The following is a 23575-nucleotide window of genomic DNA, read 5'->3' as shown; positions in this document are numbered from 1 at the left end:
ACAGCAGAGAACAATAACTATGTTTTCCTGGAAACTGATGCAAATGAGATATATTACCAAAGAAAATGCTTGTAGAGAGGAGAGATGTTACATTAAACTAATTTTTATTCCCCTCCCTTGTACTCACTTGTCCCTTCCCCTCATATCATGCTTATTACATTTTCCATTTAAACCACAAGAAATATTTCCATAATGAAAACATAAATCAATTTTTGAAGACCTTTTAAAAATTAAAATTCAACCAACCAGTGAAAGGCATAATGACACAGGTTTCCAGGAGCAACCGGGAAGTTCCAGGAAATAATGTGGATTTGGGGCAGAAGTTTCAGGTCATGCGTCATCAGAAAGAAAAGGGATTTGTAAAGAGAAACATGCCAAGTGAGTTTAATCTTTTGCTTCTTTACTTCTGACCTCCTATGAGTTCTGCTTATCAAATGAGTATAATAAAGTTTGTAGATTTACTGACACTAAGAATATGAGGCAAGGGAAGTGGCCAAGGGAGTAAACATTTATAAGTGCCTATTATGTGTCAGGCATTGTGCTAAGCACTTTACAAATACAAAAAAAAAGTATCACACAACTGGTAAGTACATTGAATTTGAACTCAGGTCTTCTTGGCTTCTGATTCTTCTTGACAATGCTGTATGCACCACACCACTACTTGTCCTCTAAATAAAGGTGGAATATAAAATTGGGTACCACAGGAAAAGTGAAATTGGTACTGAATGAGAGAAAGATTAACTATAGGATTACTTAGGCCAATGGAAAGATTGAGATTGTATAAGGTGGTAGTATATAGGAAGTTCAAATTGGAAAACTGGAAGAGAAAGAAAGGAAAGTTTATAGGTTCATAGATTAAAAGCTGAGAGGAATTTAAAATCTAAGTTTCTCAATTTTACACATGAAGAAACTGAGGCACAAATTTTAAGTTCCTGTAGCTAATAAATATCTGAGATAGGACTTGAGCTTGAATTTTCTTTTCCCAACTCTGCTTCTGTATCTTTTTTTTTTTTCCAATGAATAGGGAATCTAAGTGGATACTTGAGTTTTCCCCATTACTTTGCATGCATATGAAAACAAAAACACATCAAACAAATGCCTTATTTTAATAACCATTACATTTTAGATTATACATCTAATATTGAGGAATTGTTATTGGACCACCAGGGGCCATAATATTGTACTCAGTCCCTCTCCAAAGGGACTTATCTACTCTGGACTCAGGCATACCTTGTTGGATTGGTTCAGTGTTTAGGGAGTCTCTTTTGATGAAGAGGGGGTTAGGTCATCTTTTATTATTTTCTTTTTCTTTTTATCTTATTCTCTACTTCTGTGCCTCAGGGACAAATAATTTAAAGTTTAGGTTTGAACTTACCTCTAAGGTTTCCTCCAGGGGGGATGGAGCCTACAAAGGTATTCAATGAACAGTATGAATCAAGTATGGTTGAAGTATTTATTTCTTACAAACAAAAGAAATGCTAAAACACAAATGAGTGCCCTTGTTAATAATAAGATTTAAAAATGATGAAATATCTTATTGTTATAGTTTTATTATCTCTACAAGTTAATATTTAAATCTCATAAAAATGAAAACTAATTTGTACTACTATTGGTTAAGCACTTTATATTTCACCTAGATTGTGCACTGTCCAAGTAATGCCTGTATATGTCTGCTGGTAAATCAACCCAGCTCGGGCCTATCCTCTTGATGGTAGTAGTATTTTCCAAGAGCAATAGAATACTTGCTAGAGATTCCTCCCTGAGTTGCCAGCCAGCACCAGTGAAAATGACCCAAGATCTCTGGACTGCTCAAACTCAGAAGGTCACCCCAAATCTGGAGAAATCCATTTCCACATGACAGGTCTTAAAGTACTTGATCACAAGTATCATGTTCCTCATGAAAAAAAAAAACAAGTAGAATTAAAATTAAATCTCTTGTTTTCACTTCAACTACATTTTAACATGCATTATTATAAAATACCCTCCCAGAGAACCATTCCTTATGACATTTTTAAAAGAAGAGAAAATAATTCAATAAAAATCAATCAACTTATCAAAATACTCTGAAATTCTATTCAGTATTCTATACCCATGAACACTCAACTCTGTAAAAGAGTGGGGTAGGGGGCATGAACAGGTCTTCTTGTATCTTCTCTTTCTGGTCAAACATGGTCTTTTTAATTTCAAACCATCCTCTCTTATTTTGTCATTTTACGTCCAATTTCATTGTTATAGTCATTGTATATACTGTTCCAAAGGACAAACAGGTGGTACAGTTGATAGATTTCCAGGCTGGGAGTCAGGAAAACTAATCTTCCTGATTTCAAATCTGGTCTTCGACACTTACTAGCTATGTGACACCCTGAGCAAATCACTTAACGCTATTTGCCTCAGTTACCTCATCTTTAAAAAGAGCTAAAGAAGGAAACGGCAAATTACTGAGGTATCTTTGCCAAGAAATCCCCAAATAGGGTCATGAAGAGTTGGACATCATTGAAAATGGTCAAACAGGTAGAAACAGGACCTCCATGAGGCTCTGGCGCTCACAACCTTCAATCCATGTAAAAGGGAACTCTGAACAAATTTTGGAGGTACAGAACCCACAAAATAACACAGAGAAGCTAACTTCCTGCTGAGGGCAGCCTGGCAGGCCGGCAGGAAGGGGCCAGCAAAGCTCTCTGGGAGCCGAGCCTAGCTCCACTCTGAAGTTTTAGCCCCAGGGCCAGCCTGACCAGCCACCAGCTGGAGGGACTCTAGATCACCAACTGCTATGGTGATCCAGAATTATGAACACATAGATGCTAAGGAAAAAGTGATAGGTCCATGCAGTGTGGACTTTGGGACCCAGTAGTTGACTTTCATTGACTTTTGTCCCCAGGGTGAGAACCTGCTGACAGCTGCAGTGCAGCCACCACCACATGGTAGCTTCAGCTCCTGGCCTGCAGAATGTAGGGGGGCCAAGTGACCAGTCTGAGGGGTAATTGCTCTTACTTTAACCTGCTTGGATCTGGATTGCGGTCTAGGTTAGAGGTCCTGGGGTGGCAACCAACTTATCAGAGCATGTGGAAGCTTCAGAGAGGGCACCCAAATAATACTTCTGGCATCTAAGAAAACCCCAGGGTTTGGTACAAAGCTCCCCTCTCTGGTAGCAGAGTCCTACTGTGGCAAAAAGCCCAAAAGTCAAGGAATTGAGTGGCAACATGACCAGGCAAAGGAAGCAAAGCAAACAGAAGAATCCAACATTAGACTACTATTTTGGGGACAAAAAGGAGTAAAGCATGGAACAGGAGGAAGACAGTGAAGTCAGAACTCCTGCAACAAAGCTTCAAGGGAAAATACAAGCTTGTTACAGGTCATAGAGGACCTTAAGAAGCAGATAAGAGAAGTGGAAGAAAAATTGGGAAGAGAAATGAGAATGATACAAGAAAATTACAAAATGAAAGTCAACAGCCTGACTGGGGAAAATAACACCTTAAAAAATAGACTAACTCAAAAGGCAAAGGAGGCTCAAAAAGGCAATAAGGAGAAGAATGCCTTAAAAAGACAAATTTGCCAAATGGAAAAAGAATCTCAAAAGCTCACTGAGGAGAATCATTCCTTCAGAATTAGATTGGAGCAAATGGAAGCTAATGACTTTATAAGAAATCAAGATGCTGTTAAACAGATCCATACACATGAAAGAATAGAAGGCAATGTGAAATATCTCATGGGAAAAGCCACTGAGTTGGAAAATAGATCCAGGAGAGATAATTGGAAAATTATTGGACTACCTGAAAGCCATGATCAAAGAAAGAACCTAGAAATCCTCCTCCAAGAACTTCTCAAGGAAAACTGCCCTGATGTTTTAGAACCAGAGGGCTAAATAGAGGTTGAAAGAATCCACCAGTCACCTCCTGAAAAACATCCCAAAAAGAAAACTCCTAGGAATATTATAGCCAAATTCCAAAATTCCCAGGTCAAGAAAAGAATATTACAAGCAGCCAGGAAGAAACGATTTGAATATTGTAGAAACACAATTAGGATAACTCAGGATCTGGCAGCTTCTACACTGAAGGATTGAAGGGCTTGGAATATGATATTCTGGAGGGCAAAGGAGCTGGGATTAAAAGCAAGAATCACCTACTCAGCAAAACTGAGTATCGTGTTTTATGGGGAAATATTGTCATTCACTGGAATAGAGGACTTTAAAGCATTCTTGATGAAAAATCCCGATTTGAGTAGAAAAATCTGACATTCAGATACAAGAAGCAAGAGAAGTATGAGAAGGTAAACAGAGAAAAGAAATCATAAGAAACTTATCAAATTTGAACTATTAATATTCCTACATGGAAAAATGATAATTATAACTAATGAAACTTTTCTCAGTATGAAAATAGTTGAAGGGAATGGAAATATATATATCGGAGAGTATACGGGCATGTGAATACATAAGTGAATGTGTATATATGTTTATAGGTATACATAGATAGAGGGCACAGGATCAATTTAATAGGAACAGATGATATTTAAAAGGGGAAATTAAGAGGTGTGAGAGTAATACAATGAGAGGAGATGGAGAGAGAAAGAATGGGATAAACTATCTCATAAAGAAGAGGTAAGGGAAAATGGTTACAATGGAGGGGAAGAATAGGAAGGCAAAAGGGAATGAGTCAACCTTATTCTCATTGAATTTGGCTCAGGGAGGGAATGACATACACACTGAATAGGGTATCTCACCCTACAGGAGTGTAGGGGAGAAGGGCATGAGAGGGGGGATGATGGAAGGGAGGGCAGGCTAGGGGGGAGGGAAGTTGTAAGCACCCACTTTGGAAAAGGGACAGGATCAAAGTAGAGAATAGAGCAAGTAGGAGGTGGGATAGGAGGGAGGGAAATATAATCAATCTTTTACAACATATCTACTATGGTAATGTTTTGCATTGGCTACACATGTACAACCTGTACTGAACTGCTTATCTTGCCAGTGATGGTGAGTGACAAGGGAGGAAGGGAATGAATCTGGAATTCAAAGTTTTAAAATCAAATGTTTAAATATATATATATATATATATATATATATATATATATATATAATTAATACTATTTTACATGTAATTGGGAAATAAGTTATACAGGCACTGGGACATATAGAGATCCACCATGCCCCACTGGAAAAGTAGAATGGGGTATGGGAGAAGATATGGGAGAGAGCAGATTGGAGGAGGGGATATTCTTTGGGACTGCTATTTTGGGGAGGTGGGTAGGGGAAAACAGTTTGAAAAATTTTAACTCAAAATCTGGCAGAAATGAATGATTCAAATCAGAAGTTAACAAAGCATTTGAAAAATTAAAAAAAAATAAGAATAAAAAAAGAAAATGGTCAAACAACAACACAACAATACTGTTCTATTTTTATTGAAGGTGAACATCCCCAGTTCCTTTGACCAATGCTTATATGGCAAGGCCTTGAAACTTTTTTAGCATCCTTTTTGACATATCCTGGATATATCTCCTTATTTTTCTTGAACTATGGTATCCTGATTTGAATGCACTACTCCAAATGTGATGTGACCAAGGAAGAGTATATCTGGTGTATCACATCCTCATTCCTGTAAATTATACATCTCTCAATGAAGCCCAAGATCACATTACCTTTCATTTTGCCATCATTTCATGCTAATAACTCATATTTAGCTCTTAGTCCATTAAAATAACCAGATTTTTCCCAAAGAAACTATCTAACCATGAGTATTCCCAACTTGTACTTGTGAAGTTACTTTCTTAAACCTAACAGCAATGCTTTAAATATTCATATTAAGTTTATATTAGTTACAAAATATCAGAAGTGGTCATTTCTTCTTGCTTCTTCTTGTGAAATGCTGGCTTTGTTTCAGTATCATTTAATCCATTCCAATCCAACCTAGATGTGACCAATCATTAGAACATTTGGGGAAATGTGGTTTTCATTAAAAGTACATTTAAATATATTTTAAAGGTAATTTCATGGAAATATATATTTTATGCAACAGAAATCAAATCTGTGCTGAAGCACAAAGTCAGAGCCTCACAAATACCATCTTTTATTAATTTTGATTGTGGCTGCCAATACACAAAGTGGAAATAATTGCAGTGCACTTATTGGAATTTTCAGTCACATCCACAACACTAATTATTAACACTGTAAATGAGCTTCAAAAACTATGGAGACTATGCTCAACAACACAACTGTATTTGCCATAGTCAACCATAGGCTTTTCTAAAATACAACTATACCACACCATCCTAATTAATAATTTCCATCCTTTCTTATCTTTGATTTCCCCAGACTTTGGTCCATCAAATTGGTTATTATCTCAACCATCCCAGATATCCAGAGTAGCTCCAAAGGAAAAAGGGCCACCCCTCCTAAAAAATATCACAACATCCTAACCCCGCCCCCCCCATCACCTCTTTTTGTTGGTAGGACATGTCCTTAAGCAGTCCGGTTCTGTGCCTAGTCAGTCAGTCAATGGCATAGGAAACATTTGTTCAATGTTTACTTTGTCCCCAAGCATTGGATATAAAGGTAAAAACTGCTTTGTCATCATTAGTATCATTCCACCGACTCTGGTTGTCACATGAAATTTTGTCTTTAGTTCTCTTATCCTTTGAAATTCTCATCAGTTCCCATTAATTTAACTACCATTCTGTGAAGATGGGTCTCTGTCTCTGTCTCTCTCTGTGTCTCTGCCATTGGTTATATGTTAACAGTTGCCCATTGCATACTTCAAACTGGACATCCTAGATATATCTCAAACAGTGGTTCCTCCCCCTCTTTTCCCATCTTTTAATTTTTTTGGTATGAAAGAATGACTAGTACAGTCAAGTATGTATGGGTTATAGTTTTATTATGGTTCCCTGAAAATCTATCCCACTTCTGAACTTCCTTTATTTCCTTCAAGAGCAGCAGGACCGTTTTAGTTTCCTAGGTTCTCAACTTCCTCATTAGTCTTGTCTTTTCATTCTACTAAAATTGCTCCTTTTAAAGTTATCACTGATGTATTAACTGTCATATCTGATGTCCTCTTCTCAATCATCATTCTTCTGACCTCGATGCCACAGTTGACACTGATGATCACCCTCTCCTTTTGGATGCTCTCTCCTTTCTGGGTTGTCCTAGCACAACTCTCTGGGTTCTCCTACTTGGCCAAACATTTCTCATTCTTCTTTATCAGATTTCAATCCATATCCTGCTTCAAACTTAGGACATTCTCAAGGCATCCAGCTGTGGTACCCTGTCTGGTTCATCCTTCTCTCTGCAAACTTTCTAACTTGATGACATTATCGTGGTTTAATTGTCACCTTTATGCAGATTAAGTTACAGGTGTATAAATGCAGCCTTACATTCTTTCCTGAATGCCAGTACCACAATAACAATTACTTAGTAGACAAGTTGAACTTGATGAAGTAGGCATTTCAAACTCAACATAAACAAAAGTGAACTCTTTCTTTCTCTTCTAATTCACCCTCCTGGAATTGCTTATTTCTACTGAGGGCTTCGCTATCTTTTCAGTTACCCAGGCTTATAATATTGATTTTTGTCTTGACCCTTCTGTCTCACAAGCCTTTCAAACCATATTCAGTTGCCCAATCCTGTCATTTCTACCTTCACATCATCTCATGTGCTCATCTCTTTCTCTCTACTCACACAACCCCCAGTCTAGTTCAGGTCCTTATCACCTTTCGCCTAGACTATTACAATAGCCTCCAAATTCCTCTTCCTGCCTCAAGTGTCTTTCCATTGCAGTACTTTCACTATTGACTGATAATAGAATTAAATATTATTTCATCTTTCCTTGACAAATTCTATTTTTGTAAGTTTTTTTAATGTACATCATTATTAATAGAGTAGTAGATGTAATTTTTTTTTTTTTTTTTTGCTTTTTGGAGGGCAATTGGGTTTAAGTAACTTCCCCAAGGTCACATGGCTAGGTTTTTTTTGTGAGTGTATTAAGTTTCTGAGGCTGGATCCAAATTCAGGTACTCCTGACTCCAGGGCCAGGACTCTACTCACTGCACCACCTAGCCACCCCATATATAATTTTTAATAAATAAAAAGAAAAGTACAAAAAAGGTCATAGTGTATGTGCACGCATTCGTGGAATGTGCTTCATTGTTTTATTGACGGTATTTCCCCCCCTCCTGCCCCACCCCCACTTGTTCTATTCTCTACTTTGGTCCCTTCCCTTTGCAAAAGTGGGTGCCTCCAATTTCCCTCCCCCCCAGCCTGCCCTCCTTCCATCCTCCCCCCTCACATACCCTTCCCCTTTACTCACCTGGAGGGTGAGATACCCTATTTAGTGTGTATGTCATTCCCTCCCTGAGCCAAATTCAATGAGAATAAGGTTGCCCCATTCCCTTTTACCTTCCTATTTTTCCCCTCCATTGTAACCATTTTCCCTTGCCTCTTCTATAAGAGATAGTTTGCCCCATTCTGTCTCTCCCCATCTCTTATATTTCTCTCTCACCTCCTAATTTCACCTTTTAAGTATCATCCCTTCCTATTCAATTGGTCCTGTACCCTCTATGTATACCTATAAACATATATACACACATTCACATATGTATTCATATGCCCATATACCCTCATATAGAGACATATATATATATGTATATATATATATATATATTTCTATTCCCTTCAACTATTTTCATACTGAGAAAAGTTTCATCAGCCACAATTATTGTTTTTCCATGTAGGAATGTTAATAGTTCAATGTTGATAAGTTCCTTATGATTTCTTTTCCCTGTTTACCTTCTCATGATTCTCTTCCTTCTTATATCTGAATGACAAATTTTTTTTCAACTCTGGTTTTTTCATCAAGAATGCTTGAAAGTCCTCTATTCCACTAAATGACCATATTTTCCCCTGAAACATGATACTCAGTTTTTTGGATAGGTGATTCTTGGTTTTAATCCCAGCTCCTTTGCCCTCCAGAATATGATATTCCAAGCCCTTTGATCCCTCAGTGTAGAAGCTGCCAGATCCTGAGTTATCCTGATTGTGTTTCCACAATATTCATATTGTTTCTTCCTGGCTACTTGTATTATTCTCTCCTTAATCTGGGAATTCTGGAACATGGCTATAATATTCCTAGGATTTTCTTTTTGGGATCTTTTTCAGGAGGTGACTGGTGGATTCTTTCAACCTCCATTTTGCCCTCTGGTTCTAAAACATCAGGGCAGTTTTCTTTGAGAACTTCCTGCAGGATGATTTCTAGGTTCTTACTTTGATCATGGCTTTCAGGTAGTCCAATAATTTTCAAATTATCTCTCCTGAATCTATTTTTCAGGTCAGTGGTTTTTCCCATGAGATATTTCACATTGCCTTCTACTCTTTCATTTGTTTGGATCTGTTAAACAGCATCTTGATTCATCATAAAGTCATTAGTTTCCATTTTCTCCAATTTAATTCTGAAGGAATGATTCTCCTCAGTGAGCTTTTGAGATTCTTTTTCCATCTGGCAAATTTGTCTTTTTAAGGCATTCTTCTCCTCATTGCCTTTTTGAGCCTTTTTTGCCAATTGAGTTAGTCAGTTTTTTAAGGTGTTATTTTCCTCAGTCAGGCTGTTGACTCTCATTTTGTAATTTTCTTGTACCATTCTTATTTCTCTTCCCAGTTTTTCCTTCACTTCTCTTATCTGCTTCTTAAGTTCCTCTATGGCCTATAGCTCGTATTTTCCTTTGAAGCGTTTGGTGCAGGAGTTCTGACTTCACTGTCTTCCTCCTGTTCCATGCTTTACTCCTTTTTGTCCCCAAAATAGGAGCCTAATGTTGGATTCTTCTGTTTGCTTTGCTTCCTTTGCCTGGTCATGTTGCCATTCAATTCCTTAACTTTTGGTCTTTTTGCCACAGTTGGACTCTGCTACCAGAGAGGGGAGCTTTGTACCAAACTCTGGAGTTTTCTCAGCTGCTGGAGGAGTGCCCAGCTCCAAGATGGGTGCCCTGTCTGAAGCCTTCACATGCTCTGGCAAGCTGGACACACACCCCTGTACCTCCACCCTAGACCGCAATCCAGATACAAGCAGGTTAAAGCAAAAGCGATTACCCCTCACACTGGTCTCTTGGTCTCCCTACACTCTCCAAGCAAGGAGCTGAAGGTGCCATGTGGTAGCAGCTTCACCACACCCCTCAGCAGCTTCTCGCCCCAAGGGCAAATGCCCAAGCCTTCCCAACTACTGGGTCCTAAAATCCACACTGCACTGACCTCTCACTTTTTCTTTAACATCTATGTGTTCATAATTCTGGATCACCACAGCTGCTGGTGATATGGAGTGGTGGCTGGTCAGGCCCACCCCAGGACTAGAAACTCAGAGTGGAGCTAGCCTTGGCTCCCATAGAGTTTTGCTAGCTGCTTGCTGCTGGCCTGCTGGGCTGTCCTCAGTGGCAGGTTAGCTTCCCTGTGTCATTTTGTGGGTTCTGTAGCTCCAAAGTTTGTTCAGAGTCCCCTTTTACATGGATTGGAGGTGGTGAGAGCCAGAGCTGCACAGAGGTCCTGTTTCTACTTGGCCATCTTGACTCGACTCCCCTGCTTAATTTTTTTCCTTGTGGGAATGAATCTGAGTGATCAGAAAAGGCTGGAGACTTCTCATGTATTGATAGAGATTATGTATCATAGACAGGCTGACCTAGGTTCAACATTTACCTCAGACATATATTGACCATGTGATTTTGGGAAAGACAATTCAGGCAATTAAGAGTATAATTTACAGAAGTGTTCAGCATGTGCATTGGTAAAGGTATTTTCTTACTGGCAATGAAAACATAGGCCCTGAACTGCACCAACCCTGTCTGCACCAGTAACAAAAACAATATATATATAATTCTTCAAAGAACTTAAGTTTTTTTTTTTCCTATTTAAACTTTACATCAAGCCAATCCTTAAAGTATTAACATAAATTTTTCCTGGCTTGTCAAGAGTTGTCTCTTCTCTCTCTTTCATATTCTTTGACCTCATTTATCTTGTGAGCAGAGCTGTAACCATGGTCATATGACTGGAACTTTGACCTAGGTTCCACATTAATAGGGCATCAGATTTAGAGTGTGTTAATCACACTTGCAGCCCAGCAGCTTAGAAAGTACAGTGTTGTATGAAGCTGCCAATGATAATTAAGCAAAAATAACAAGCTGCCAGATGACAGGACAGTGAGCTTCTTCTGTGCCACTCATTGCACCCTCTTTTCAGGGCTGACTTGGTTTGTGGTATTGCCTCAGGTACAAACATTTCTAGTTCTAGGTCTGTCTTTAGTAGTTCTACCATCCTTGTGTTTCATCATTCACCTTTTTTTCATTCATTCACCCAACCAATGTAAAGTATATACTATTGTTCTAAAATGAGTAATAAAATGCAGTTTGTCCTTTAAACTTTTGATGTTTTGAGTTTAATTTTCCTCATCTCTAAAATGAAAAGACTGGACCAGATGATCTCTGAGATCTTTCCAGTCAATCAATTAATAAGTATTTATTAATTGCTTAATATGTACCAGATATGGTGCTAGGTTTTAGATATACAAATACAAAAAAAATCTAAGTGCTCACTTTCAGCTACAAATTCATGATCCTGTGCTAGTTTAAATATTCTAGTTTACAGTATAGTATCACCCATATAAAAATATGGCACTTGTATAATTTAAAAAAATACTATTTTTAGAAAATCTCAATTTGCTATCGTCTTACAAAACTGACACTATACTGCAGGTGGTTTCTGTACCGGAGTCTCATTGGTGAGAGGGAGTAGGTCCAGACAGGGATCAAGGGGGCCAGCCCTGGCAGTTGAGCATCTCAGGGTACATCTCAGCTGCTCTTCAAGAGCCAGCACTGCAGGTTCACCTGCTCAGGTCAGCTCAGAGGTGTTGGGTGGAGGTCAACCCATAGAGACACATTCTGTAGCTGCTTCCAAGAGGCACAAAGAAGTAGACCTCCACAAGTCTCTCAGCTCAGCAAGTCTAGAGAATTAATTGTAGAAAACCACCAAGCAGAGGCAGAGGAAGACTATGGATCCTGCTGTTAAGAAGAGCAATAAAAAAGAACCACAAACTACAAGATTGACAGAAAGCTGGGGAAGAGTTCAAAGAGAAGAATCAGCTGTTAGAGGGAGTTAACAGGCACTGTACCTGAAACTGACTGAAAGCCATAGAGAGATGAAAGTACTGACTGAAAAGCTGGAGTTGCTGGAGAAATCTCTGGATGGCCACTTGGCAATTTTGGAGAGTGACAATATTGACGCAGTTATAGACAGACAGAACCTGGAAAACCGTTAAGAAACAATGAAATGTCAAATGGAGTCTGTGTTGTGATTGGAAAGTCTGAAAGGTGAACTTAAGTTCTTTAACAAAGCAGATGGAGGCATTACAGGCATTGAAAGTTAAGTTGAACAGGGGTGGCCAGGTGACTCAGCGAATAAGAGCACTGGCTCCAGTGTGGGGATGACCTGGGGATCAAATCCGGACTCAGATACTTAGCACCACACCCAGAAATAACTGGCTGTGTTAACTTGAGCAAGTTACTTAACCCTGATTGCTTAAAAGAAAAAAAAAAGTTAAATTGAAGATGGAAGAAGAGGAAAAAAAGTTTTTTTTTTTAAGGAAACATTTAACAACAAAAGAAATTATTTCACAGCCACTCTTGAGCAAATTACTATTACTTTGAGAATAAAGGGGTTTCATTCCTTCAGCGAAGGTGAAACTATAAAAACTATTTAAAAAATCATTTTCTTAAGTTTTTTTCCTAGAAGAGGACTTCCCTTACTCTCCCAATTAAAATATCTACAGAAATAAAGTTCGAATAATACTGGTTTATACTGAGGAGCATTCATGCCTTACAAGTCTACATTGGTCAAGCAGCCAGATATGTGTATCATCTGTTGGTGGATAGCCAATGTTGGTGGATCCAATGAGGAAAGCTGGAACCTTGGGCTGCCTTGCTGTAGTTACTAAGTAGCAATGCAGCTCAAGGGCAGAATTATAAATTAAAATGAGTTAACAGGACCAAGAAGGATCATTCTCATATTGGGGATTGGAAATTTGAAATGTTAACCAACTATTTGTAGAGTAAACTAAAATGAAAGAAATGCTGATCATAATCCAGTTTAATCCATATATATATATATATATATATATATATATATATATATATATATATATATATATATATATGTAAGATTTGGGCATATTTTATGGCATGAGCTCTGTATTATTTTGCTTCCTTTTTGTTCTCAGCCAAATTTCTAAACTTGAAATGGGTCAACATAGATTTCCTAAATAAGGAGGGAATATGTGAAGATGGATGATTAATATCCTCCTCAAATAACTGAATAGATTAGTGGATTTGAAACTAATGCATTACTATGATCATCTTGGTCCAAATCACCTGGTCTTTTTAAACATTTCATTAAGCTGCAATAGCTTTATAAATAAATATTTTTGGACTAAAATATCCTGGAAGTAATTTAAAATCAAGTAATTTATGCATAAAATTATATTCCGAATCTATAGAAGTCACCATCCCATTTAACTAAAATTATACATTATCTTCATTGTTTTATTTGTGGATAAAAACAAACAAAATATTAGGCAATGTAGCTAAATGTGCTTTGCACAACAGATGCATTCCTTAAGAGTTGTGTATACAGAGAATATCATTTCTATATGCTGAGAAAACTTACTCTTAAAGGTCTTTGCATCAAATCCTTTAGAAAGCAATTATTTTGCAACATGAGTAATCTCTTAATTTATCCATTTCATACATTAACATTTTTTACATATTAGTATCCTTAAAGTGACAATAACTGCATATGGAAATTTAATAGCTTCTAAGTGCACACTTTCACATACTTTAAATAGAAAATGATTCTGCCTTTCAGAAATACAATGATCAAGTCAGAAGAGAATCAAAATATAAATTAGAATATGAATGAACATCTTCCATATACTCTATATGCCAGTCATTGTACTTAGGCCTGGGGATACAATTACAAAAAAAAAAAAAAACAAGCCCAAACTGTTCCAAAAAAATTTAATTTAAAGGGCCAGGGAAAAATACATAGGGGCCAGTGGGGGTAGAGGAAAAAAAGGGATGGTGAATTCATCCATGAGGCAAATATTTTACATATCCTTTTTAGAAAAAAAAATATGTTATTGATTTGCTTACTACTTTTAAAGCAAGAGATGATGGTAGTGAAATGGGTAGGTAAGAGGGGGAAGGAGGAAAGAAAGGTATGAATATTTGCTGCAGTCAGATGAGAACTGGGGTATATGCATGATGAATTTAAGTATCATCTGGTCCGCTGGATATAGAAGGCTTAAAAGTTTGAATTCAACCGGATGGGTGGGTCCCCAGAGTAGGAGTTCCAGTGTAGAGTGAATTAATCTACCCAGTTACAATGACATGGATTCTGGAGGTACTGGTACAGATTGAGAGGAATGCAGCATTGGTAGTAAAGCAAATGGCAAGTAATAAAGGTTTGAGTAGGAGTTGGGAATCAAGTATTACCTTGTGGAATCCAGGCATTATGGTAACATGTAGAAGCAGTGTAGGAAGCTACTCTGAAAATGAAAGATTTGAGAAATATACCAATTCGTGTGATTTTGAATGCTTTTACTGAAAAAAAAAATCATCTTAGTTCTATGCTACAAAAAGGCCCATATAAACAATGGAGAAAGAATAAAATTCTGTTGTCGTTGCTCAGTCATGTCTACCTCTTTATGACCCTGTGGACCATAGCATACCAATATTGTCTATGGGGTTTTCTTGGCAAAGGTACTAAAGTGGTTTGCCATTTCCTTCTCCAGTAAACTAAGGCAAGCAGAGATTAAGTTACTCGCCCAGGGTCATATGCTAGTTAGTATAGGAGGTCAACTTTGAACTCAGGTCTTCCTGATTCCAGGCCTAGTACTTTATCCACTGAGTTATTTAGCTGCTCAGTAAAATGCTAGTACTCTCTAAATCCCAGAAGAGCTAATGGTCTACTTGCCAGCTACTCATCTTCAATGTAAGTAACATTTATATCATGGGTATTTTTTTTTATCATTTTTCTTAACAATAACTGTTAAATGTAGGCTCTAGTTTCACAGATGGTGGAGACTGTGATTCAGAGTAGCTTAAGTAACTTGCCAAAGTCTTGTGATTAATAAATAGTGGAGTAAGGATTCAAGCCTAAGTCTTTTGGTTCTAAGCCCAGTGTCCTTTCCGCTATACCACCCTTGGAGTATGATAGTAAATTATTTAAAAATTATAGCAAATGTAAAATTATGATAATAAAGAAACTACAAAAAGTAGCTGGTTTAATTTGTATAAAAAGATAATTAGAAGAGAGTCCTCAAAAGAATCAATAAGTCAATCAACAAGTATTCAATAAGTAATTACTATATACCAGGAATTAAGCTAGATATATGGAATACAAAATAATTCTTGTCTTCAAGGAGCTTACATTCTAACAGAATAATTACAACTGACATCTTACTAATAAGCTAAAGTTAAGAGAATTTAAGCAAATTAAATTATTGATAATGCACATCACATGATGAAACCAAAGTTAAAACATATAAATACTGTTATAATACCTCAGGAAGTTCCTTGCTGTGGAGTAGGGAGAAGAAAAAAATAGAAATCAAGTGAGATGACATTTGTACAAAGATTATGGCATTCTATGCTCAATAATTCCATAGGATATTACAGTTAGAATGGACCTCAGAGGTCACTGTGCAAATGAGAAAATAGACCCAAAGATTGTAAATTGTTCAGGTACACATAACTACTGTAATTAAGGAGGAAACTAGGATTAGTATTGAATTCTCTTGCCCTTTAATTTCCTATTATTTCAAAAGCACCAGAGACTCTCATTGGTTTTTAATTGACTATATTTTGTTAAATTTATTTTTTTAATAGTTTCTGGCATTCCAATGTGATCTAGGTATTGAGAGAGGACAAATCTTACAGGATCTCATGAACAAAAATAATTCATGATGATGTTCTTAAATGAAGATTTTTTTTCAATTTTATATGTGAACTTTTATGTAAATGGTACATGATTTAGTAGAGAAGATAAACACAGTATAGTAAAATGACCATTGAACTGTGAAACAAATCACCAATTTTCAAATCTCAGCTTCTTCACTTTGTAGCTTTATGACCCTGGGTAAAAGTCATTCAAACTCTCCAGAAAATGAGGGGGATCAACTAGATCACCTCCAAGATATCTTCAAGTTAAATCTATGATTTCACAAAATCATTGTTTTTTTTTTGCCCCTGCTATAGATTACATAAGCAAAGTGCTCATAAAATTTTAGTTAACTTGAATGTAATTTTCATATCTGTAAATGAACACAGTGAGATTTATGAGGTCCAAGCTCTGCCCTTAAGTTCTACCCTCAACATAATCTTAAAGCCAAGCACTACTCTTTTTTCATGGGAGTAATTTTGATATTGTTTGGATTAAAAAAAAAAACTAGACAGGAAGTAAAATATGGTGCCTTTTTCTTTTCATTTGCAAGTTGTTTATTGATGTTACTTTTTTCTGTTAATATTTGGGTTTCCACAATTTCTGTTTTATTTTGTGCCACTTATTCCATTTTGATTCAAACTAAGGCCATTAGTCAAGAAACATAAAACGCTCTGAACAATGACAGCTAAGGGACCCATCAGATATGAAAGACATTCCTGTCACTTATTTTGAGAATAGTTTGAAGGCATGGATAGAACTTTTACAAATATCTGTCTTATATGTCCCATAGCTATTTATTATATGCCTTACTTAATTTCGTTTTTATAAATGCATTTTGCAAAGGAAATGAAACCTTTTAATTTAATGTAGGAGTTGTTGCTATCATGCTATCATTGCCTAGTATTTAATCAATCAATCAATCAATCAACCAACTAGTATTTATCAAGTGTATACTATGTACTAGGAACTTTATTAGATGCTAGGGAAGAGATATTTCCTGCCCTCAGGGAGTTCACATTCAAGTGTGCAGAGTCAAGGATGCATATGTGTATATACACATAAGCATACACACTATGATTATAATAACATTAAGATGAATTGAATTTTAGCTTCTATGCAATGACCAGCCGTGGTTCCTAGTATAGTCAATCAGTTTTAATTAAATGCCTACTACATGCCAGTTATTATTGTTCAATGGACTAGGGATACAAAATTAAAATGGAACTGATTCATGGTTTTATAGCTTACATCATAATAATGACTATCAGGAGAAAAATTAGACTCAGACAAAAATTGTGAATATTTTTTGATACACATACACACAATCATGCAAGCTTGCTTACACTTAGACATATTCAGGAAGGGGTTGCTATTGCACTTGAGGAGTTGGGGAGAATGCTATTCTAGAAAGTAGCATTATTCCAATGCCCAACTACAAACAAGATGAAATAATGTGTTAGAGAGAAAAGGTTTAGGACCTCTCTCATATATTCCTGAAAACATCCATAGCTTTTTCTATGAGAAGATTGGGTTTATTAGGAACAGTCTGAGTAAAATTTCAGGGTTTAAGAGAATACCTATAAAGTGAAGATTGACATTAACCAGACCAGGCTATAAATACCACACAAAGAGACCAAACAAGTCCTCTACTGATGGAAGTAGCAGTCCCTCTGCTTCCCAACTAACCTATAAGGAACACTGGAAAGGAACCTGTTGTCCTTTTAGGGTCAACACAATGGAATAAATTGCTTAAGATGCATTTGCTTACTGATGAGTTCTTATTTACAGATTTAATTACTGAGTAAAGTTCACATGTGTAACAATTCAACATAAGACTCCTGTCACAGGGTCAAATACAGATATTTCTGTCTTTATTTCACAACATTTGTATTAATGTAATGAAGAAATATTTATGCATTGGGAAAAATCAATTGTCCATATTGAGAAGTAAAGAATGATCAAAATTTTCAAGTGGAAAAGAGACATAACTATTTTCTATCATATCTTCCACGTGATCAGAAAATGATGGAGGGAGTAATTCTTTGGGATTCATAAAACACACACACACACACACATATATATATATATATACACACATTTTGAATTTCATATATAGAAATGTGAAACATAAGAGGCTTGCATTAAAAAAGGATCCATAAACCAAATTAACAATATCCAACATGTTTACTTATTTATGGATTATACATCATAAGCACAAAATAATTTTAAATGCGTGATTAACTTCATTTTTTCTGTGTTCAAAACTGATAATGAAGAAAATACCAACACTTCATGAATGCACACCTATTTCATGAGCTAAACATACATATATAATCTCCATCAATATCATATACATGCATGATTGCGACATGGTTCATGTTTTTAGATCTGAATAGGACGTTAGACATCACTAACTCTAGTGCACTCCTCTCGATTTACAATTGGAGACCTTGAGGCCCAACGATGTAAAATATTTTGTCCAAGATCAAGTCAATGAATTGAATTCTACTTCTCTTTTTCATTACCCTATACATGAAATACTGGTAAAGGTAATAAACTTTATTTTAAATTATTATATTTTTAATAAGGGAAATGTTTCCAAATCAATATCAGCCTTTCAGTACTACATTTTTAATCCATAATGCAGGGGAGTACTTTTGTCCAACAATTAAAGCTGCAACATTCTTTACACAAAGGTATATCTAAAATACATACCTCTGCCTAATAAAAGAGCATAATCATAAATACCTCATTCTTCTAATCCTTACTACTTTCAGAATTTAACTTACCACATTTTCTCATCTTGGACTGAGCATATATAAAGCTTCAGTTGTCATTCCCTAGTTCTCCCCATTTTCTTTGACAACTGGCAATATTTCTATCTCTATTTCTACCCAGGCAGGGGTGTTTATTTCAGAATTGCCTTAAGATTTGCAGTTTTGATTACTGGATAAAGCTGCTCTCCACTTTATGGATTACAAAGGTAGTCCCGAAAGGGTGATATTGATTTGGAAATATGGGAAAGAATATTGAAACTCTTAGATATATTGTTGTTCTGTCTTTTTTCAATCATTTTGGATTCTTTGTGGTCTGTTTTGGAGTTTTCTAGGCAAAGATTATGGAGTGGATTACTATTTTCTTCTCCAGTTCATTTTATGGATGATGGACTGAAGCAAATACAGTTAAGGGACTTGTCCAGAGTCACACAGCTAGGAAATGTCTGAGGCCAGATTTGACCTCAGATAGTGGAGTCTTTCTGAATCCAGGCCTGGCACTCTGTCCATTATGCCACCTGTTCTTTTAGATATAACCTTTCACTAATTAAAGAGTGTGATATTTTATAATAAATTTATTACTGTCACCAGTAATTTTTAATAAAATGTATCACCTTCTCTGCCTCTCTCTCTTACTAAAGCTATTGCTATATTTACATCTATATCTATGCATCTATGCATATAACAAAACACCTATTGATTCAGCAAAATTCTATCTTTAGATGGAATTCAGATAAGTTGAGGCAATGTTAATGTATTCATTTGCTCAGACTCATTTCATAATTTTTGAATAATGAATTCCTCCCTCTCTATGTCTTCAGGATCCACACAGTAATGGCACAAAAGTGAAATGTGGAGGGTATTTTTTTTCTTTTTATTAAGAACTCAGGTCTTTTCCTAAGTGGAAACTCTGGTGCTCACATGAAGAGCACACGCGGGTAATGCATAAAGGGTGCTCTTATTGCTCTGCAAGTGTCACTGAAGCAAATCACAGTGTTGGCACCACCTTGTCAACCAAGAACATGTCTGTGACATCATGCCAGTCTGGTATTTTTCTTAATATCTTTTCTTTCTGGAGCAGTGTAGTATAAAAAAGTAATGAATTGCGAGCCAGGAGACATGGATTCTAATCCCAACTTTTTTACTAGTTGTATAAGCTTGGATGGGTTCTTTTTTTCATTCTTCTAATCTTTCTGGGCCTTGATTTCTTCATGAAGATAATGAAGTGATATCTAAAGTTCCCCAATATTGTGTTATGCATTTGTATATGAAAAACAGTTTTTCAGATCAGACAGTTAGAAAAAGTACCACACTGTCAATCTAGAACAGAGGGTTCTAAAACACAGCCTGTGAGGAGGGCAGCAGAACCAGATTAAAACATAAGAGAAAAATATTTAAGAAAATAAACAAAAATACAATAAGACAATTAGCATGATATTTAAATTTTTCATACATGTAGCCCACAGGGATCCTTATGTACAGATTAGTAATCCCCCCTCCCATCTTCTATTTTAATTTTACACCACTGTTCCAAATGATACCCAGGTAATGCTTTTATAATTAATTCAGAAATGAAGTACCCCAGGAGTGAAGTTAGAGAAACTTTGGTCAGGTCTGAACTTCTGTGATATCTTTACTAAAATCATGTTGGAATTCTAAGACAGGAGTAGTACACACTGGCTTATGCATCTGTGGGACAAACATCAAGTTTTGGGGTATATCAGCTATGTGTTGGTTGTTTATTGATTGTCCTTAGTTCTTGAAGAGGATCAAAATGACATCATTATGCTAGAGTCAAATTTCAGTGTATCTGACTATGGCTAATCAGATTTATATGAGCTCAGAATGTTTTATCGCAGGTCGGGCACAAATAGTCCATGTGAATATTTGGGGTGGATTCTCTAAATTTGTGCATCTTGAATTTCATTTGAACTGCTTTGATTCTGCCTGGCTCATAGTTCACAGCTTCTTCTCTAATGTGGGCATTAGGTTTTTGGAACTAATTTGGAACTAATTCCAAAGTTCTTTGGAACTGATTGTGTGACACGGGATCAGTTATATATACCAAGCTCTCCAATGATATTCAATCAATTAATCAAAATAATTTATTACACACTTACCATAGGCCAAACATTGTGCCAGGTACAGAGTATGTCAGTACAAAGAATGAAGAAAACTCTAAATTCAAGGAACTAATATTCTAATATAGGAGATCACAATGGCAAACATAAGTTTAAATAGAATAAACACAGAATAAATTCAATAAATACAAAAATAAGTTCAAATAGAACAAACACATAATAAATACAATAAATACATAGAACAAACTCTTAACAAGTAGTTATGTGCCAGCTAGTTTGAGAGGGAAGGCAATAGTGACTGTGGTAATCAGAAAAGTTTACACATAGAAGGTTGTGCTTGAAGGGAAAAGAGGGATTCTTTCAGGAAGAGGCAAGGAGAGAGTACATTCCTGGCATGGGAGCCAGTTAGTCCAAAGGTACAGGAATGGGACATGCGAAAAAGAGAGATGGACAGTTGGCTGCATTGTAATTTATTGGGGGGGGGGGTGAGCAACGTTCAGTGAGACCAGCAAGATAAATTGTGTCCAAGAAGAAAAAGGATTTAACAGCTGATTAGAAGGGGTGGTTATGTGGCATAGTGAATAGAATACGGTCCCTGGAGTCAGGAGGACTCAACTTGAGGACTCAAGTTCAATGTATGACATTGGGCAAGTCACTTAATCCTAACTGTCCTGCCTTCCCCCCTCCAAAAAGGGGAATAAAAGCTGACTAGAGAGTTTTATATTTAATTCTAGAGTCAATAGGAAGGAGGATTTTTTTTTTGAGCAGTTAGCATGGCATGGTCAGATCAGCATTCAGGAAAAGTCACTTCGGCAGTAGTGCAGAAGATAGTGAAGTGCAGAAAATGAGGCAGGGAGCCCAATGGGGGGGAGCACTGCCATAATCTAGGCAAGGAGTGATGGGCCCCTGAATTAAGGTGATAGCCAAGTGAATTAAGTACAGTTGGATGAAAATTTGGCGGAGTTTTAAATGACCAGATTTAGCAACTGTTTGGATATGTGAGATGAGGGAGAAGGAGGAATTGTGGATGATGATGATATTATGAACTTAAAAGACTGGAAGAATGGAGGTACCAACAGCAGAACTAGGGAAATAGAGAAGAACAGGAGATTTGGGGAAATGATAAGGAATTCTATTTTCAATGCATTGTATCTGTGTTCTTTGAAATGTCCAGGAGGCAATTGGGAATGTGGCATGAAAGCTCTTGGGAGAGAGGACAACGTGCAAGACCAAAGATGATAACTTATAGCCTTTGAAGTTTTTCAAGGTGATTTTCCTGTTATCTCATTTGAGTTGTACAACATCCTTGTGAGTGGACATTGAATGAGTTCACTTTGGAGTGAGAAAGACATGGGTTCATGTACTACCTTTGACATGAATTGGTTGTGCAATCCTTGGAATGCCACAGAAAGATCTCTGAGAATATAAATCACAGAAGACTTGTTCTCTAGACATATGAAATTGCAGATCTGGACCTTTCCCTCCCACCCAAACAGCAATAACACTGTGAGGTTGGTGCTAGTATGATTCCTATATTACAGATGATGAAATGGTGCCTGGGAGATTAGTACTTTAGTAAATGTCTGAGGTAAGAGCTTAAACCAAAATGTCTTGATTCTAAGCCAAGGTAGGTGTCTCTTTACACACTGCTCAGAATTCATTCCAGGTATGCTGACATGGCCTGGACCATAACTATGAGTTGTGTGCATCAAAACACATCTTTACGAAATTTTGACTGCATTTCTGTGCAGGCAGATACCTTTCTGTAGGCACTCTCATTTTACACCAGTATGGATTGCTAAAAACCTCCAGAGTGTGGTATGGAAGGTTGGCACAAGAAAGCCCAAATTCACTCTGTTTACGTTAGTGATATTTGGGCAGCATTTTGTAATCAAAAGAAAGCTGATCTTGAAGTCAGTTGACTTGGGCTAGTGTCCTAGATTTCCCAATTACTAGCCGTGTAAACTTGGGCAGCTCACTTTATTTCAACAGGCCTCAGTTTCTTCCTCTAGTATAAAATTAGAGGGTTATACGAAATGGTTCTCTGAACTGGTGCTTTTTTCCACATTTGTTCTCCAGTTTACTAAACCATGTTTAACAGAACATAATATATCATTAAAAATCTTTATCAACCCAAATCGTTATCTGTGTGATTTTTCTTTAATTTTAAGAGGTTTTTTTGCTTATTTTTTCACATAAAAACCAAAGGACATCTCCCCTCCCCCATCAGCTATAGACAAAAATGGATGACTACTTTTACAAAAACCAAGTTGGTGACTATTATCTTGGTAGTATATCAAATGTCAAAACTTCTCTCTTTGGAATAACAAAAATGACCTTTATGGTGCCACAAGTCCTTGGTGACCTTTTTAGTAGCCATAACAGTGACAGATAAATAATAACGATCTATCAAGCAAGAGCAACTTGTCATCATTAGAATAAACCTGGTATAAATCCTAGCATTGTCTGAAGCTTGACTTTATATCATTTTCAAGTTAAAATTAATAATATAAAGGCTTTCTATGATGAACATAAACTTTGTGACTTTGAAGTGGTGATTTAAGTGTTTTGGTTAATGTAAAGTTCCCAGACATGTGCACTTCAGTGAAAAAAACATTTTCAGAATATACTTTACTGAGTGACATAAAACCAATGTCTTAAAAGCTACAAATAATTTAAAGTAAATTACATGATGAAAAATAAAATCAACCTGAACCTAGCCAATAGCAATGGCTCACTAGGGCCTGGCTTTGCATTTAATAGAA

At 36.6% G+C, this 23575-nt stretch overlaps 1 pseudogene; it reads left to right on the top strand.

The window, feature by feature from the left end:
* Nucleotides 1-260: 260 nt before the first annotated feature.
* On the top strand, nt 261-12716 carry LOC138166814 (small kinetochore-associated protein-like; annotated as a pseudogene).
* Nucleotides 12717-23575: the final 10859 nt, after the last annotated feature.

Source organism: Petaurus breviceps, unplaced genomic scaffold, assembly GCF_028583685.1.
Source record: "Petaurus breviceps papuanus isolate PSGF00001 unplaced genomic scaffold, PetGlider_PUasm1.0 226, whole genome shotgun sequence".
NCBI classification, from domain to species: Eukaryota; Metazoa; Chordata; class Mammalia; order Diprotodontia; family Petauridae; genus Petaurus; species Petaurus breviceps.
This window is presented reverse-complemented; position numbering and strand designations above follow the sequence as displayed.